This window comes from Microtus oregoni, unplaced genomic scaffold (genome assembly GCF_018167655.1).
Source record: "Microtus oregoni isolate MIOR12 unplaced genomic scaffold, Mior012 000005F_ref0000423, whole genome shotgun sequence".
Classification (NCBI taxonomy): Eukaryota; Metazoa; Chordata; class Mammalia; order Rodentia; family Cricetidae; genus Microtus; species Microtus oregoni.
In genome coordinates this window covers 56,520,329-56,533,039 of record NW_024543064.1, presented here as the reverse complement: position 1 = coordinate 56,533,039, position 12,711 = coordinate 56,520,329, and positions in this window count along the sequence as shown.

The window sequence follows — 12,711 nt, the reverse complement described above, 5'->3', positions numbered from 1 at the left end:
AACAATACCTTCTGAAGTTATAAAAATGTAAATGCATATGTTCTAAATATCAAGATTCTTAATTTTATAGAAGAAACACTAAAGAGCATAAAATTCAGATAAGTACAAATATGATAACAGCTGATCATTTCAATACTCACCTTTGTCTCTAGTTAGATCATCAAAACTAAAGTTCAGCAAAAAAAAATGTAAGAGTTAAGTCAGAGATCAATTGGACTAATAGATATTCTCAAAATTTCTATTCAGCAAATGTAAAATATACATTTTTCTTAAGCAGTCCATGGAACTCCCTCTAAAACTGTCATCATAGAATATAAAGAAAGCTTCGACAAAGATAAAATTATCAAATAATATCTAGTATCAGATCATAGCAATTTATCAAGTAGGACAAAATGTTTCTAGACTATATAAGAAAATCCCACAACTATAATGCAAAGAAAAATAATCACATAAAAAATATATTACTTCATTAGCTATTACATAATATAAATATCATGTAATTGGTGTGGAAAGTCCTTCTGTGTATGTGTTGCTTTCATTAGTTAATGAATAAGAAGATGCTTTTGGCCAATGGCTTAAGAGAATATAGCCAGACTGGAAAAGAGAGAGAGAGAGTAGGTGGAGTCAAAGACACCATGGAGCCTCAAGAAGAGGAAGATGCAAGCTGTGCTGGTAGGTCACAAGCCTCATGATAAAATATAAAATAATAGAAATGGGTAAATTTAAAAGATAAGAATGAGCTAGAAATATACAAAAGCTAATGGGACAAACAATGTTGTAATTAATACAGTTTCTGTGTGATTATTTTGGTTCTGGGCAGCCAGAACCAAGCAAGTGGCCTCCTTACTACATGTGATGACAATGAAATAATAATGGTTGACATTAACAATTGTTGAGAAGGATCTGGGAAGCATGTGAAACTCCCACCCTTCCATCCATTCTACACTGCTGCCACTTTGTAAATATCTTGCAAACTAAATACAGTGTTTCCATGTAACCTAAGAATTCCATTATGGGAATATACTTGAGGAAGAAAATGAAACCACACAGAAGTTGTGAATGAGTTTTCATAGCAATAGTATTGAGAACAGGCAAAGGTGGGACAATTCAAATGCCCATCAAGTAACAAAAAAAGGATAAAAATAGATGATATATATGTAGAATGGAATAAGATATTTATGATGGCCTGAGAGACTCTTGAAAGCACTGTACTAAATGAAAGAAGCCAGATACAAACAAGCCAAATATATGATCTCACATATGTGAAGTGTTCAAAATAGGCAAATATTTAGCAATAGAATAGAAATTAAGGATTTCCCAGGGCTTGCAAAGTTAGAAAAGCATGGCAAATGACTACTAATGGATATAGGATTTCTCTTTGGGGTAAAAGACATATCCTAAAGTTCAGCATCAGAATGGTTTTCACACCATTTAAATGTATAAAACTTTTGATAGTGCATTCTAAATGGGTGAAGTGTACTTATTAAGTATACCTCAATAAAGCTGTTTTAAAGAGAAAAAAGGGATTAATCTGCACAATGCACCATCCCTGGCCTCATTTTTCTAGTTAAGTTGTTCTTGTTAGATGTTTAATGCTTAGATGTATGAGTTTATCATTTTTATTTATCTATTTACCCATCAGACAATATCAGGTATATATAAAAGTATAAGAGAATGTAAAAGGGTGTGGCCATTACGGAAGTTCTGCACATCTGATCCACATAGAACAGATTTCTATTATGGGGGTGTCAAGAAGAGAAAAAGTAACTGGAATCATATGATCTAAGGACAAAGAAGACACCATCTGAAAAACATTTTTATTTAGCAATAAAGAATCTAAGAGAAAAATACCTCTTGAACTAAAACCAAATAGCACCTCCAGTAAGAGAGGAGATTCAATTCCCACTTGACTTCACAGAAGTGGATTTCACAAGTTTACATGCAACCCAAAATTGAGACACATTATCTACTCACAATAAAATTGTGGGCCTTAAGTACCCCATTTTTATTCCTTCATCTTGCCTGCCAGAGATTCTATTGATGAACCAAATAATAGAGGGAAAACGTGGACAGCCTGTGGCTGCTTCCTTGTCAAAAACAGAAAGAAAGAAAGAAATGGTCTCCAATTATACATATTAGCCTTAATTTTGGCCTTTGGGTGATCAGATAATGTTTCTGCCCATAAAATGAATTGTGTCAAGCCCATGCTTTTCGATGTCAAAAATAAAAGCTTCCAATTAACTGTCAAAAGCTTTTCCAGCATCTGGAGACAGGAGTAAATTGGAGTCTTTTGTATTGGTAGCTTTTGACATTATATTAAACAATCTTCTGGTTGTCATAGTCCCTTCGCCTTTGTAGATATCCCCAATTGGTATGTTTGTCAATTGTTTTATTAGGCCATCTAATCTTTTAGCTCAATTTCTACATTTCTTATGTTAGTAAAACCAAAGGACATTTTAGTCGCTGTGTGATAATCTTCATGTCCTACTGCAAAAGGACAAGACTGGGGACATTTTTCTTGTGAGTGAAGCCTTTTGCTTTTGTTTACCCCTGAAAGTCACTCTTGTGTAACTCTTGTTACAAGTAACTCCATAGTTACTTGTAGCTTTCCATCAGCTTTGGCAACTGTAGAGAATATTGTATGACGGCTAATCAGTTATTGTAGATGACTGTAATCTTTATCACAAGCTAAACATCACAACTACTGACCTATACTTTATTTTGAAGTCTGATGCTTGTTTTTCATTTTGTCTTTCTTTAAATACTCTCCATTTCTCATATATCTATTCTACTCCCAAAAATCTTCTTCACATTACATTTTAAAATGTTGTCAAGTCATATAAATGAGCTAAGTATTTTTAACTTTTTTGTTTTGTTTTTGAAAAAAATACAGGGTTTAAATACAGGGTGACTTGGAAAATTTCACATAGACGAGGCTGGCCCCAGAGTTCTTCCTACCTCTACCTGCCAAGCACAGAAATTAAAGGCATGAACCACCATGCCTGGATCCAGTTCCTTTTAGCTTCATTTCTTTTCAAGAAAAGTTGAAAGCAGAAGGCCTCTTTATTTCTCCATATATTAATATTGGGGAATATTTTCTCATTTGATTTGTGTTTACTTTGTTCCTTTTTGATAAGAACATCTGTATTTGCCAAATTTAACTTGTGTTACTTTTAGAGTCATAAAAGCATATATTTTTCTTTAATCAAAGTCTATGTTCCCTGGGAAGCTAAAAATTATTCCAGACTGAGTGTATTATATATTAACAACAACAACAACAAAAATAGCAAAATCATTTGTATTCACTTTTCAAAATACTTCTCAGACCAGTTTAGAAAGACATTACTGGATTTGTTCATTTGAATTTTTTATTATATTCAATTCAAATATGTAAATGACCAACTCTATAGATGCAGAAAAACAAAAACTGTACCTGAATGAGGGAGAGTGAGTCATTTGGAGCAGAATAAATAAAACCAGTGCTTTGGTACATGGATGTCTTAAAGGAGCTGGCAGTCTGGCTTTACTGAGACATAGTGGTTTTACTTTTCCTGATCTTTCCATTAAGTGTAAGCTCAAACCTTCTAGGGTCAACTAGCAGGGATTTATATTTACCAAGTCATCAGTGTTTCTGGGAATGAGACTGGACCAAAGCTTGAACAGCCTGAGTGTTTAGACACCTAGAACCAAAAGAAATTTGTGCTGTAAAGGCATGGAAAAGTCATGAGTATTTATTTTAATAATTTAGTAAGAACATACTGGAAGGTAGTTAAGAGCTAGTTGACTACAAAGGGAATCATTGGGTTACAGCCAAAGTCTCATATTGAAAACATGTCGATGTTTGTCACTTTGCTCATTACTGCAACTATACTATGTCCTGCATTTTCTTTTAAATTTGCTACTTGTTTTAGTTTGGATATGACATGTCCCCCAGAAAGGATCATGTGTTGAAGAGTTGATTTGAAGGCATGGCACTGTTGAAAAGGAGATTGGACCACAAAGACTCTGAATTCATCATTAGGTCAATTCATTGATAATTTAATTTATAATGGGCTTCCAGTACAGGGGCCCTGCTTGGAGAAAGTCAGTCATGAAGGATATACATTTGAAGGCTACACACTGCCTTTGCCCATTCCTGACTCACTCTCTGTTTCCAGACCGCTGTGAGCTGAGCAGCTTTTCTCTCAGTGATGCTCTGATGGTCTACCGCACCACAGGCCCAAAGTAGAGGAACAAGCTGACCATGGATCTAAACCTATATAACTTTAACCCAGCATCTCTCCTCCCACTAAATTATCTTCTCAGGTATTTTGTCACAATAAGGAAAGGTGACACACATTCTAACACACACTGTGGGAGTCTATTTCTTCTGGTCTTTTACCATCTTCAGGACTGTTCTCTCACAAAGGCCCACTGTGTTTCAACCTCCTTTCTTTTCTTTAATGCCAAGAGTATTAAAGACCAAAAAAGTGCTATGTTGTAATTATTTTAATTCTCCATAATAGTAGCCTACCCAAACCATGTGGATGGAAATACACAGCATTTTTCTTTAATATGGGTCATATTTTAGAAAGCTATCTAAACTGTCATTCTGTGTTCTTAAATTATTTTAATCCCTAAACTATTTGCCTCATATTTCCTTCTAGATTTGCTACATTTGAGACAGCTCTTTGGGGAAATATTTTATACTGACTCTTTTTTTCCTGTAGTTATCTCAGAATATTATGAAAAATGCTACATTTTATTCAGAGTGAAGTTGTTGCAAATAAGAATGGTGATGTAATAGCTAACCTCTAAAGAAACTTACATAGATCAAATACTGTGGTACCTACTTTATTACATGAGCTGTCTCCCTTCAGTCCCACAATAACTCATATCCTTATTTTATTCATGAAAAAACTAAGACTCCAAACTTTATTAGCTTCCCAGGAGAGTTGGGTAGCCAAAATTCAATTTAAAAAATTAAAGGAAAGTTTAAAGAAATAATATACAAAAATAGGCATGATGAATATTTATGATAAATTTTCTATCTTCCCCATGTTAGAGGACTACAGCCTGGGAGCCCAAATAGAATGTCCTTTGTCTTAAGAATGCCATACTACTATTCAAGGTTTTAGAAAGTTTCTTTGTGAGAGTAAATGAATGAGACCTGCAGGGCTCCTGGCAACAGGCAGGGCTTCAGAGACTAGGAATGTGCTTTTCTGCAAGACCCATTTCCACCCCTGAATGCTCCATGCTCTGGATGTAGACCATACACCCCTAGGAATTGGAACTGCAGTCAGGAGCATTGGCCTGGTTTAGTGCTTTAATATAGGCATGGAGACCTTAATGAAAGCTTCTGTGATTGAACTGCTGTCATGTGATCAAGCAAGCAGGGACTTCATGAACAGCCTTTGACAGTGTTACGAGGAAACCTGTGATATTCGTTCTTAACACCATCACTATAACCATCGTCATGGAACAGTGATTAAAATGGGAACTCTACAGCCTGATTGCCTGGGGTTTGAATCTCAACTCTGTTACTTCCCAGCTCTGTAATTTTTCTTGGATGACTTGTTTAACATTTCTCTCCCTCTATTAATTGTCTGTAAAAATAACCGTAATTATAAAAGTTAATCAGATTTTTCTGAGGAATTAATATGAGGGTAAAATAATAACTTTACCTAGCATGTAATATGTACTCCATAAACATTACCGAGTGTCATGTTAATTATTTATTGCTAACCCTCTTCTCCATGATCTTATGGTGAAATTACTGGATGATGCTATGCCAAGCGCCAGAAATAAAACCCTAATAAGTCCTTTGCTTGTAACATGACAAAGTAGCCTTATTCACCTCTTTTCTTTGTCTCTACTCTACTTGAGACCCCCATTATTTCTTATCTTTACTACAACAATTTTTCCAGACTAGACTCCCCAAGTCCAGTATCTCCCATCATTAGCTTTTTCTAGCCGGGGTTCTCTCTTACACAGCTTCCTAAGGCCACCTAGCGATCATGCCAAATGACATACTAACAATACTGGACGAATGTCTTCTGAGGTCACTTGAGAGTTTCTTTCCTAGGGGAGGATTTGGGGCCAGGAATGCTAAAACAAGAGAGGCAATATTAAAACATACATTAATGGCAGTGGCATTTTAATAATGGTCGAGTGAATAAAACTCCAGTGATGTGTGTTTTGCTATTCACCTGGGTGATGTCTATTTAAAAGGAAAAGAGATAACAGATTTACTGTAGACATGATTCAGCCAAGTGCAATTCATAGGAAGAACCAAATCCAAACATCTGCTGGCCAGTTGGAGATTATCTTCTTAATAATTGTACTTAAACTGGAGTCATGCTGTATTTTCTGATGCACTATGCTCAGTGAATGTATACTGCTAATGACAGAAGTTGGCTGGGCACTTCCTCAGTGTCAAGAACTATATTAAATATTCTTCATATTCAATATACTCTGACTTTATCAACCATACCTGCCCATTTTTTCAGATGAATGAAATATGTGTCCTGCAGACATTAAACCACTAGCTCAGAGTATAGCTACAACAAGAAGATGGTGCTTAGCCATGTGATCCTATCCTTTTAGTTTGGGCACCTCCGACACTCCCATTTCATAGATGCTCCTTTGTTCTACCTGAGCCATGAGTCAATTAGTCTGAGATCAGACTAGAGTGTGATTCCCACTGTTCCCATGCTAGGCATATCAGACATGAGGATATGTAATCATTTAGAAATCATATAGAAATCTAAATTATGCTTTATAACTTAAAAATGAAGAGCTTAGTCAAGTTTCTTTTCATTTCAGACATGCTCAGTATTTTCACCACAGAATTCTTTAGCTAAAAATAAGTATTAAATGATGTTCCACACTAAACACATTTTAATAGGTCGTTTTGTTTTGTTTTAAAACTTCAGTAAAGCTTTTCATCCTGATACTTTCTCGCTGAGTTTGATGTTTAATTTTCAACATCTCTGCCTGTCCTAGACTTTTCTCTGCTAAGTTCAAAGCTGTCAAGGGAACTTTTATAGGACTTTTATCAATTGTGATTCTTCTCTGATTTGTCTGTTTTTTTTTCAATTTTAATATCTCTTTGTACACCAAGGGTACCAACCTCTTTTCACATCTGTGGCACCTTTGAAAAGTAAAGTGATGTTTGACACTGAGTTGTTTTACTAATAGATTTGTGTTTATATTATATTTAATGTTTATGGACTAAAGCCAACTGACATTTTTCTTTTCTGCATTTTATGGTTATTTTTAATTGGTTAGAAAACCCTTCTCTATCCCTTAGCAAGCATTCATGCACACTGCCTTCTTGTGTATGTTCTCTCCATGTATATTCTTTCTTTCTCTCTTTCTCTCTCTACAGCTACTCCCTTGATCCACCCATCCATCCATCATTTTTCTTATTGTTTCATGTCTTATTCCTGTCATCAGATGTTCTCTCTTTCTCACTGTCTTTCTCTCTGATGCTATCTCTGATGCTGTCTGTGTGCATGATTCTGCTTCTCTCTCTCTTGCTCTCTCTCTGTCTCTCTCTCTGTCTCTTTCTCTCTCATGTGTATATGAATGTGTTTGTGCACATGTATATATGTACATGGTGTGTGTACAGTTGCATATGCAGGTGTGGTCAGATCTTGGTACCAGATGTTTGTGTCTCTTGATCTGCACCCTATGTATTGGGACAGGTCTCTCGTTGAAACTGGAGTTTATTTATCTTACTAGGCTTGATGGCTACCTCCTGTAATCACCCTGTCTCTATCTCCCCAGTTATGGGTTTACAAACAGTCATTAGCGTGGATTTTGTATAAATCCTATAGATTCAAACACAGGTCTTCATGCTTCTGTGACAAGCATTTACCAACTAAGCCACCTCAATTTTGTCCCCAGAACTCATACAAAGCCTTAGTATCATATATCTGTAATTCCATGTAGCAGATCATTCCTATGTCCCTACTGTAAGATGGGTAAAAGACAAAGAAGAATTCCCCGAAGCTCATGGATTATCTAGCCTGGAATATACAAGTAAACACGTTTTAAAAAAAACTTTCTCAAACAAGGCTTAAGGTAAGGACCCACAAGTGAGTTTGTCCTGGAACCTCCACCAACACTCCATAGCACATGTGTACCCACAATCACACACACACACACACACACACACACACACACACACACATGATTTTCAAACTGTTATTTTTACAAATAACCAATACCGTGTGCTATTCTTTGAATTATTTATTTATCCTCAGTGATTTCTGTTTTTATCTTTATTATATACAAATTTATTTTTATTTATTTCTAAGATATCATTTTGGAGACATTGTTCTTATACAAGTACAACACTTCACTAATTATTATAGTTTTATGATATATCTGATATGTCATAGCTTATTATTATTTTAATACGTGTCCCTATGCTATTTAGGAGAGTTATAGCTAGGTCTTTTGTGTTATGTTTCATTTAAACAGGAGATCATGTATATTCTAGTATGTTTCTATAGGAAGAAGGCAACTTTATAAAGTTGAACGTTTTTATCTTGATTTTTTATATATTTTTTATTGACTCTTTGGAAATTCACATCATGCACTCCAATCCCACTCACCTCCCAGTTCCCTTATAACTGTCCTCACCCTTCTGCAGCATGATTCTCCCCCCAAAAAATTAATTAAAAACAAAACATGCAAAAAACCCACCTCACTCTTCCATCTTTCCAACACCTCTTCATTCATCCATTGGCATCAGGAGCTGCAGTGTGTCACACAGTATACCATTTTATCCAACCAGCCCCAACCACAAAATGTTCATTGCAATGAGTAACTGGTCTGGTTCAAGGCCTGTGGTTCACCATCATTAATGGTCCTCACTGAAACTCCTCTTGGATATCCCCACTGTTGCCCCGAGTCATGCGGGACCCTGGTTTCATTCCCCAGATCCAGTCCCTTCCTACATTCCAAAAGTCATAGATTGGGCAGATGTTAGGTTAGGTCAATCCAAGGCCCAGGATGCGGGTCTGGGTGGTACCTAGACTGATACCATTGGGGCTATCTTTCCTGAGCCTGCACAAGGGGTGGGGCGGTGTCAGCTCTCCTGCTCCAGTGTCCAGTGATAAACAAGGACAGCTATCCTGGGACCAGTGAGGGGCGGGGCCCGACTCAGCACAATTTCAACTGTGACCGCCCCATGATAACATGAGCCATGGACAGAAGCCCAGACCCTGCCTGCTGTTGAGCCGTGGACCCAGACATGGCCCATGTCAGTAGCCCAGTCTTGAACAACACTTTGGCCCCATATAACTGCACAGGCCACCCAGATTGGCAAAGTTCTGGTGGTAGTATGTCCCTCAGAAGGCAACATGGCCACAGGTAAAAGCCCAGACCCCATGTATCCATGGGCCATGGACATCAACAAGGACCCCTGCTCTGGTAGGGACCCAGACATGATCCTCAGTAGCAGCCTGGGCTTGCATGTGACCATGACCCCAGGTTTCAGCACGGTCTACTCGGATTAGCATGACCCCTATGGCAGCAAGGCTCTCGGACACCAACATGACCCCAAGTGGTGGCCCAGAGCCCTGGCATTAGCATGGTCTTCAACAGTAACAGAGGCCACATACGTCAGCACAGACCCCGGAATGAACCCAGACATGTGCATTACCTGTAGCCTGGACCTGTGTCATCATGGTACCTTGTGGCAGAGCAGATCACTCAGATATGTTTGGCCCCTGCTGTAGCATGACCCTCAAATCCCCACCTGGCCTCGGGTGATGGTCTAGACCCCGGGTATTTGCATGGTCATTGGTGGTATCGGGAGCCATAGATAGCAACACAAAGCCTGGTTGCTGCAGGGTCACAGACAATGACACGGTCCCTAGCAGCAGCCAGTTCCGGATGTCATTATGTCCCCCAATGGCATCACAGGCTACTCAGATCAACATGGCCCTATCAGCGGCATGGCCTTTGTACACCAAAATGTCCACAAGTCGCAGCTCACACACAGGGCATCTCCATGACCTTGGTGGCAACATGGGTTATGAATATCAACACAGATACTGGCTGTCGTGGACCTGGACATAACCATAGGAAGCAAGCTCAGATGTCATTGTGGTCCCAGGTAGCAAACTGGCCACCAACATCCACCCATTCCTCACAGCCTTCCTTCTTCAGAATGGCCTCTTACCAGAGCACATGAACCATTGCAATTCTCCTTCCCTCCCATTTCACCACCATGGACTTGCTCATCATATTGGCACTGTCAGGACATGTAAGTGTCTTTTACCCGCTGGGCCACATGGCATCAGGTTACCTGTGGATCATAAAGTTGAATTATTAAATGTAAGAACTAACAGACAGTTAATCTATTTCTAAATAGTTCCTTTAAAGCATGGACATTATGGGGTCTTTAATTTGAAATAATTGTTTGTAAAGAGTGCATATAAACTTTCTCCTTTTATTTGTTTTGTGTTTGAGATTGGGTTTTTTTCTACATACTGATTGCCTGAAGCATACTACATAAACGAAGCTGGCCTTGAGCTCACAAAGATCTGCTGTCTGCCTCCAGGGTGTTGGCATGAAAGGTGTGTGCAGCCACACCCAGCTTCCATGTTGGGTGGTACACTTCTACTATCATCTCACTAACTCATCCTAGCTCTGAAGGGATAGGTGTGCTCTGGGTTATATAAGTTTTTATTTTTTGTAATATTTCCCTTTGCCTCTTGTTTTTATTAAAAATAATATTGTATCATAAAAGTATTTAATATAATTTTTCAGGAAGTGTTGGATTTTAAAATCTCTCTGTGTGTGCACATATATATCATATATGTAATATCAGAATACCTGGAATGGCTTCCCTTTCTACATGAATGCCAAGAAACTCATTGTTCTATTTCATAAACACATACACTCACACACAAAATATGAATTAATAAAATTCTGTCTGCATCCAGGTCATGCTCTATTATTTTTCCATTGCACTTATTTAACAACTTAAAGCAACAAAAATTTACTGGCCTATAGTTTCTATATATCAGTAACCAAACCAAGTCTACTAGCTTATTTTGGGCTTGTGAGCCACGCCTTTAGGGATGCAAGCCCAAGTCTTCATACACTCTGGATACTGAGACAAAATGATCAGGAATACAAGGCCAACCTGAGACATAGTAAAACTATTCCTAAGTATAAGATAAAATGTAAATGAAATCTCATTAGACTGGAATCAAAGCACCTCCAAGGATATTTCTTTCTAGGGGGTTAGTATAAGGTTAGAACCTGGACAGAAATTTACTTCTCAGCTCATTCAGGCTGTGAGAAGAGTCTAGTTTCATGCAACTTCAGAGCCCAGTCACCTGGATGTCTTGATGGGTGGTTCCCTCTCTCCATCGTCAAACCCATCAACAATGGCTTGCCACAACCCTGTGCTTTAGGATGCTGACTTTTCTTGCTGGCATTTCTCTTTTCTGGTCTTCTGCATCTCTCTCTAACTGATTTTTCTACTTTTTGCTTCCCTTTTTAAGGGTTCTCATGAGTTTTCAGGGCACATCTGAAAACTCCAGACTCTTGTTAGCTGATTAGAAGATTCATTCCATCAGCAAAGCACTCAATAAAAATACCTAGATTAGAAGTTAAATAGCGAGGTAATGAGAAACTTGAAGGGGCATCATTAAACGCTTGTCTACCAAATACTATTTCAATGGTCTGCTTGCATTTTTAACAGTTATTCTGCTGGAACATGATATAATAGACTAGACAGCCTTTGTAGAAAGAAATATTTTTATTATATTTACTGCTTTACAATGAAAATGAATGTATTCACTTAGTAAAAAAGCACATAAATAATCTAGACCTATCACAGTTTCATTCCTCACATATAACCAATGACCAATGTGAATGTGCTTTTCAGCCATTCGTTTCTGCATACATACACAACAGCCGAAGTTCAAATAAAGTCTGTATCACATTCCCTTTGTTGGCTTAATGCCAAATTGGAGCAATTCTTGACAATTAATATTTAATAATTACCACATAATGTTACATGAACAGAATCTTTTACCCTACTTAGTTATGTAACACATGCTACAAAATTTCTCTTAAAAATATGAGTTTCAAAATTTTAGATATACATCGTGGTTGACTTCTGTATATATATTTGTATATGCATGTATGTATGTGTGTGTTAAATGTTCATTAAGTCTCAAAGTAGTCTGTATGTATGTCTCACATGTATATATTGCAGTATATGTGTTTGGCACATGCATGTGATTACATAGCTACATGCACATTTATGCAGAGGCAAGAGCTGGATTCCAGTGTCTTCCCAACTATGACTTTCTACATTGTTGCTTTGAGAAAAGGTCTCTCACTGAACTAAAAGATCATCATTTAAGTTAGGCTGGCTGGCCAATGAACTCCAGGATCTGCTTGTCTTGTTGGATTTATAGGCACATGAAGTCAAGATTGACTTTTTATGTGGGTTCTGGGGATACAAACTCATGTTCTTACGTTTTTTCTACAGTGAGTAATTTCCTACACACCAAAATGGGCTTTACCTTTTAAAATATGCTTCTCAATGACTAGGCTTTTAAAATATAAGTGGTTGATTCTGATGATAATGTGTTTAAAATTGAGAAACCTATTGCAAATATGTGAGTTATTTCTTCAGAGTCCTCCTTTCTCATAGTATAGTGCCCGTTTCTGAATCCATCTGTGGCCAATTAC